Source organism: Mauremys reevesii, linkage group 19 (genome assembly GCF_016161935.1).
Source record: "Mauremys reevesii isolate NIE-2019 linkage group 19, ASM1616193v1, whole genome shotgun sequence".
Classification (NCBI taxonomy): Eukaryota; Metazoa; Chordata; order Testudines; family Geoemydidae; genus Mauremys; species Mauremys reevesii.
Genome location: NC_052641.1, coordinates 1,233,133 through 1,240,611, shown reverse-complemented (window position 1 = coordinate 1,240,611; position 7,479 = coordinate 1,233,133). Strand labels below are relative to the sequence as shown.

The 7,479-nt window shown below is 51.8% G+C and overlaps 1 long non-coding RNA gene across 1 annotated transcript; it reads right to left on the bottom strand.

The window, feature by feature from the left end:
• Positions 1 to 2,739: 2,739 nt before the first annotated feature.
• LOC120386952 lies at positions 2,740 to 3,737 on the bottom strand. Its single transcript, XR_005589985.1, has 3 exons — positions 3,613 to 3,737; positions 3,377 to 3,449; positions 2,740 to 2,870 (listed from the first exon to the last, which is right to left on the bottom strand). It is a non-coding gene; the product is annotated as an uncharacterized LOC120386952 (long non-coding RNA).
• Positions 3,738 to 7,479: the final 3,742 nt, after the last annotated feature.

Genomic DNA, 7,479 nt, shown 5'->3' with positions numbered 1-7,479 from the left:
GGAAAGGAGACGGAACACTCACTCCACTGACATTGCCAAAGTCCAGGAATTCCTGACTAAAAAGAACATTAAGAACTGACCCTGGTGAAGAAACAAAGAATTACACACTGGCGGAAAAAAATTTGTGGGACCCATGCTTGGGAATGGGGTATTGATTGGATTTTGGGGTTTATTCTACAGCATATAGCAATACCTTTCATGTTCATGCTAATCATACATTGTCATTACATCCAATCAAAACCCCTAAGCTTGAAACATCTGATGTAGAATCTAAAATCCACGAATTAATGCAAATAGCGATTTGAAAATATTTGTTGTACTAGAAGTACAAAAGGGGGAGTGTGGAAGCAGGGAAAGAATTAATAAGGATTTGAAGGGGATCTTAATGCATGTCAGTCAGTTAGCAAGAGTTAGCCCAGCTATAACCCTAATGACGTGAGACTTCTAGAAGCAAGGATAGTGTGAGGCAGAGGGAAAGAACTGTGTAAAAAGTTATTACGACCTTGTAACTGATAACCAAATTTGCAGCCTGGTGTCTTCTAGGAGTGAGAAAACAAGATAGCAGAATGGCTTATGTATAAACAAAATGAAGTTGTTGCTCTTTATTGTCTGTATTATTGCTAGTTATTGTCTGTAACAAAAGTATAAAGGCTTGCTGTAATTGTTTACCAGTTGAGAGACCTGTCCGGGACTGGGGCGACCCTGTGTCCTATGGCACTCTCTCCCTAAATTGTAATTCTCAGGTTAGCAAATGTCCAAAGAAGTATTGCCCTGGCACCCTCAATTCAGTCCTCTTGTGCATTTGCAGGATGATGCATCTTTTATGACATGATCCCATAGTATTTTTTTCCCACGGGACCCTTCCTCATTCAGTGCACAGGGTTTTCTGCTCTGGGGCTGTGTATTGAAGGAGTCTGTTGCCTGTAGGGTCCCTGCCTCATTTCTTGCAGAGTTAACGTTGCACAGGCAATGCTCATTCTGGTATTTCCTAGCTTGAGAGTGCTTCACTTTGCAGCCTTTTAGTCCTCTGTGCATTTCCTAATGTTTATAGCTTGCTTTACTGAGGAGAACAGTCTTTATGACAAAGGGTTGGGGGTTTTTTTTGGTAATGTCTCCATTATTTATCCGGTCAGTGTCAATAGTGTGCGCTTTACAAGACAGAGAAAGTAAGGACACGCCCTGATATAAAGCCCCTCTGATCTAAGGAAGACTGACACATACAAAGAAAGCAGGAGATGTAAGAACTAGGACGTTCTTTCTTTCTTCTGATGAATAGTCATTTGTTTATTATGAATTATGATTATGATTAAAGAAAGGGTTGTGGATTGGGGAACTTGTGCGGTGAGGATGTTCTATGCAGAAGTTTCCATTGTTTTTCACCTGCTGTGGCCCATGCGGTACAAGGAAGTCCTTCAGGCTATTGCTCAAGTGGGTCCACAGTCCTGGATCATCTAGATTTAAGAAACTAAACTCAGCAGCAGCTGTTTTTTGTGCCTCCACCACACTCTTCTCTGAGCTACACTTTTCTTCAGGAATGTGCATGGTTACATCCATTTGAGATGGAGATATGGATGCTGCAGTAGCTGCCAGGTCACCTGCACTCTGACTAACTGGAAGATCAGGCATCTCCTCACCACTCACATCCTCAGTGGGGCCGGAAGGCTCAGCGTGAACATGTGTGTCTCTGTATCTCAGGAGAGCTCCTTCCTGCTTAGATAGAAAAGCTTCCTTTGCTTTCTTTCTTTTTCTGAATGTTGCCCCAGGGGGGCGTTTTCTTCTTTCACTCATGACTGCTGTTCTGTGCCAGCTAGAGTGGCTCTCAACACTCACTTGAAGGGGACAAATAAGCAGGCTGGTAGCAGGGCCTGAGTGAGGGAAGATCTCAGCCTCTTAAGGGCCTAACCGGCTCCTACTACTTCAGTTGACTGTCTGTTCTCCTCAAGCGGGTTCAGGGAAGCAGCGGGAAATAGGAAGCTCCCTGATAAGCTGGTGTCAATCAGTCCAGGCACCAGCGGTTGCTCGGGAGGTACATAAGAGGCTCCTCCTCTCTCTCTTGGACCATTGAGTAGCCTCATGAAAACATCCCAGCTGTGGACATAGGCACCAGCAACCGATTCCCCAAGCTAAAGTCCCCTTTGCAATCCAGGGAAACAGCCTGGGTGGTCTGGAGCGCAGGGTTTGGCCCATGGTGACTGCAGACCCTGCCCCTGCTGCACAGCGACTCCTGGGACCCCTCTAGCCCATCAGCACTCGGCTCTCCCGCATTCTGCTGAGCGGCTGAGATCTGGGGGAACAGAAACCCTTGGTTAGAGACGGAAAATCTCCTCCCAGGAACACTCTGTCAATGGCTACCAGACGCCGTCCCTGTGAAACCCCAAATGTGCAGCCCCTCGGATTCCCACAGGGGAGATCTCAGCTCATTCACTTGTCACCCGTGGCCGCAGTCTCTGACAGGGGGAATGTAGAGGGGGGTTTTGCCAATGGTCCCTTCTACAGCGCCCAGAATGGGAGGAGGTTTGGCCTTGTGATGTGAGGCCTGGGTCTGAGAATCAGGGCTCCTGGGATCTGGGGCTCTGCAATGGGGTGTGCTCTAGTGAGTGGAGCTGGATTTGCTGACAGTGAGTGAGAGGGGCTTGTGCTGAAGGACCCTGGGTCAATCCCCACCAATTCCTGTGATGTCTACATGTGGCCACGATTTTACTTACCTCTCAATGTAGGTTATTTAGCCCATTCCTGGATACACGTGTTACATCTGCTGCTGGCCATCCCTGAGATGGAGGTCCTTCATCCACACAAGGACATGGCACATCAAGGTCAATCCAGCAGCTCTCATCCGGTCTTCACCTCCGCAATGGACGGTAAGCTCTAACCTGACCAGAGAAAGACAGGGTGGTATTCTTCAGGGGAATCTGCTGGTGCTCCTGCATCCCCTGCTCCACCTCACACCCTGACATGCTAAGGGTTATAATTATAATTATAATTAATTGGAGATATACCAATCTCCTAGAACTGGAAGGGACCTTGAAAGGTCATCGAGTCCAGCCCCCTGCCTTCACTAGCAGGACCAAGTACTGCTTGGTTTTCCAAAGATACCACTAATCTCGGATAAACAAAGCAGCTGAGATGAGGTCAGTGTGGGTGGATTTACTCAGCAGACTGGTTCTAATGGAAGAACAGATTTCTCCCCTGCTCTAGGGAGATTCCCATAGGAAAAATCTCTGATGGTTGGGGTGGGGGCAATACAAACCCTCAGCCCTTTGAATGGCAGGAAATCAGGACTCGGGGAGTTAAGGGGTGTCTCTGTCCTGCTGGAGGGAGCTGACCTGGAGAGCAGGAAGAGCACTAGTGGCATTGTAGGAAAGCCAGTGACTTCTACCTGTGAAGGTGGCTGAAGCTTCTGGCAGACATTAGAGTCCCGGATCCTTACACCTCCTTTGGGGATCCTTTTCCTAGGAATAAAATAAGGACACCACACAGAGAATGACATTTGAATCCCAGGGAAAAGGGATGATCTCAGCCAGGCTACGTACCAGGAACCCAATTTTTGTCCCAAGAGCCACAATTACCCAGATGAGATTTTCTTCCCCATTTGCTTTCAGATTATTTACTCACAGGATTCATGTGTTTGCTTTGCCGGGTCTGCACTCTCTGCAGCTCTTCATTGGTTTTAGTAACAATCTTTCAGTTTTTGATTCTGTTGCCTCTTCTTACAGTGTAGCATCTGCTTAGCACTTTTTAAAAAAAAAAACAATTCAAACCAAAATCCTGATCCTACATTGAAGATCTAGCCCCGTCCTGTCCCTGCCCCAGCTGAGGGTCCCCAGCTTTGGCCCCACGGCTCCAGCCTGGCCCCCGCAACGCTAGTGCTGGTCCCGGCCCTGGTCCCGCGCCTCTGGCCCAGCCCCCGCGGCGCCGGTGCTAGTCCCGGCCTGGCCTGACGGCTCCAGCTCCACCACGCCTGTGCCGGACCATGGCCACAGTTGTGGCTCCGCGGCACCGGCGTCATTCGCGGCCCGGGTCCACGGTTGCGGCTGCGGCTCTGGCACTGGTGCCGGCCAAGTCCCGCGGTCACGACGCCGGTGCCGGGCCCGTGGTTGTGGCGACGGCGTCGGTCCCACGGTTGCGGTGCCGGTCCCATGGTTGCGGCTCTGGCGCCGCGGCACCAGTGCCAGCCCAGGCCCGGCCCCGCGCTTGTGGCTCCGGCCCTGCGGTTGCAGCTCCGGCCCTGCAGCACCGGTGTCGGTGCCGGTCCCAGTCCCATTCCCAGTCCCGTTCCCGGCCCCGGCCTGACCCCACGGTTGTATCATTTCAGTTCACTAACCACACATCAAATTGCCTTTGTTTAAGTAATCAGTTTGTTTGAAATGCAAAACATTTTGATACAACTTGTTTCTTATGCTTCTCTTTCTACCTCTGGCATGACCTTGCTGTGTGACCAAAGAGAGGTCACTTCTTTTCTCTTTCCCTCGGTATCATGGGGGATGGAGGAAATTCCTCAGTCCTAGCAGGAGAGAGATTTGAGCAAGTCAGGCGTGTTAGGGACCTCGTGCTCTAAAGGACAATGGGCGATTGTTGTTTGGGGTAAGAATCCCAACAGATTTGTTACTTGTCCCCCAACCAAAGCCAATAACACCTCTCTGTATTTTCAGTCATGAGTTAGACAGTCTCAGCCCCCCTCTATCTCCCGCAGCCCTCAGGTGTTCCTTGGGTTAGGGAGGCTTGGATGCTAAGAGAACTGGAATTAGTTTACTGGCTTCCTGGGTGTTACTAGCCCATGAGGGTCTCAGTCTGGTCCCCGAGGCCCACACTCCCAGACACGAAAGATCAGGACGGATTGATTTCACTCAAAGTTTTTTGTATTTGTATTTTTGAATTATTGTCCTAATGAAAGATTGATTGTCATGAAATCTTAGAGCTGGTAGATGACAGAACAAGTAGCAATGCTCTCAAGTTGCAGTGTGGAAGGCTTTGATATTAGCAAAACCTTTTTCACTAGGAGGGTGGTGATGCCTTTGAATCTGCTAGGATAGAGTCCCCTATCTTGTACTTAGAGCCTATATTTTTTCTTACCTTCTACACAGATGACAATATCTTTGAAACAAATCCCCATCGAAATGAAAAACACACGCACAGAATCTCCTCTACAGCAACTGTCTCTTGGTGCTCAGCGAGAGACCGCGAGATGGAGGCTTGCTGCAGCAAGGCTACAGGGCTCTCCGAGGTTCCCCCTGCCCCGCATCCCTGTCCTGCCCGGCTGTTGGCAAGGGAGCTCTGTGAGGTCACAGACGCCTCATCATCTTTGCCCAGTAGGCTGAGTTCCTGCCAAAGGCCTTTGTGAAGTCACTGCCACACTCACCTTTCCCTGGCAGGCCTGCTGTCTGCCCCGGGACAGCCCAGCTGGATGTTTAAGCTGCAGCCCGGATCACCCCACTTGCTCATTATTGATTCTGGGGAGCAAGCAGGCCACCCAGTAAAACAGCAGAGTCTGTTCCACACCCCACACTGAGCTTTTCATAGAGGTTAGGAAACAATTCCATCTCCTAATCTGGCCTGTATTTCACAGGCTATGAAATTTCACACACTTTGCACCATATGAAGCCCAATTGCTTGTAAGTCACTAAAAGGCACCTTCCAGAATGACAGGCAGTTGTGACGTGAGGACACCAGGAAACACAGACTCCACCTCTCCTCTGGATAATTTGTTCCAGTGGCTAGTTTCCCTCACTGTCAAAAATGTGTGCTTACGTCCAGGGGCGGCTCTAGCTTTTTGGCCGCCCCAAGCAGTCGTGCGCGGGAGGCGCCCCGGAGCCGCGGGAGCAGCGGACCTCCCGCGGGCATGACTGCAGAGGGACCGCTGGTCCCACGTGGCTCGGCTGGACCTCCCGCGGCTGCGGACGGCTCGCGGGTCCGGCGGCTCCGCTTGAGCTGCCGCAGTCATGCCTGCGGGAGGTCCAGCCGAGCCGCGGGACGAGCCCCCCTCCGCAGTCATGCCTGCGGCAGGTCCGGTCCTCCCGGGGCTCCGGTGGACCTCCCGCAGGCATGACTGCGGCAGGTCCGCCGGCCCAGGCTGCCGCCCCCCCCCGGCCGCAGGGGACGCCCCCTACATTTTGCCGCCCTAGGCACCAGCTTGTTTTGCTGGTGCCTAGAGCCCCCCCTGCTTACATCTCATTTGAATTTCTCTGGCTTCAGCTGGCAGCTCTTGGTTCTTGTTGTGCCTTTTTTGGCTAGATCGAATTCGCCCTGCCCCGTGAAATCCGATCTCCCTGTCCTGCTGGACCCCCCAGCCAGGAGAACCCAGTAGGGGCCTCCTAGCTGTTTCTCTGCCTGGCTGGGGACAGGACTTCCTCTCCGTGGGGATATCAGACGCACCTGCAGAGGCAATGCAGAAGTGAGTGTGCTGCATCAGCCCGGTGTTGGGCTCAGGGCTTTGGCCTTGGCAGCTTCTGCTCCAGTCACGTCTCTGGGTGCCCGGACTCAGAGCTTCTGGCCCCCTGTGGCTGCAGCCAGTGCTGGGGCACTGGGCTCAGGACTTTCATGCCCTTCCCAACTCCTGCCGGCACTCTGGGTACCTGGGCTCAGGGCTTCTGCCTGGCATCTGAAGTGAGAGCTCTGGGCTTCCCTTGCAGTTCCTTCTGGGGCTCAGGGGTCCATTTCTCTGAATGCCCCGAAAATGGTAGCAGCCGAGGTGTTCCCAAGTAATAGGTAGGAGCTGAGGTGCTCCCAACATCAGGGACCCACCTGCACATCTGGGAACCTCCTCTAGCTTCAGAACGGTTGCTGGCTGCTGCCCTTGGAGCCCAGGTCTGAAGGCAGCACACAAGTGAAGGTGACAATGCTGTGCCCCCCCCCACAAAAACCTCTGAACTCCCCCATTCTCCCAGTTTGGTCGGGACCCCCATGGTTACAATACCAAGAAATATCAGGTGGAAACATCTGAAATGGTGACGTTGGTCAATTTCAAGGCCAGAGGGTTTGTAAATTAGTCAAAGTGAGCCCTGAATTTGGTAGGGACCTGGCTATTATGGAAGCCTGAGCAGGTTTGCACTCCCAGTTCTCCTGAAAGACCATGGAGAATTCCTGCTGCCTGAGAAACTTCCCAGAAGAAGCTACCAGGTCTGGGGGAGAAATGAAGGAAACCAACCAAAACCTGAGGTAGGATGGAGAGCATTGATCCAAGCCGTGTTTGAACCCCTCCACCTCCACCTGCCTGCCTGCGGTGAAAAGGACAGAGGGGCACTGATTTCTAGTTTTGAACTTGATAAAGACCATGGGCTTCAGCACAAGCCCTACAGCCCATACTCTGAACTCTTGGATAAACAGCAAAGCTGGCTTTTCCCAAACCTTTCCCCCCAGTACTCTGCATCCACTTGGGATTGTGCCCAGCAGAGGCTGGTGGAGGGGAGGGGAGTGTCTGGTCCATTGTGCTGTACTGAGTTAAAATGTGTCATACACTGTGCAAATCAAGATGAAAATAGTCAG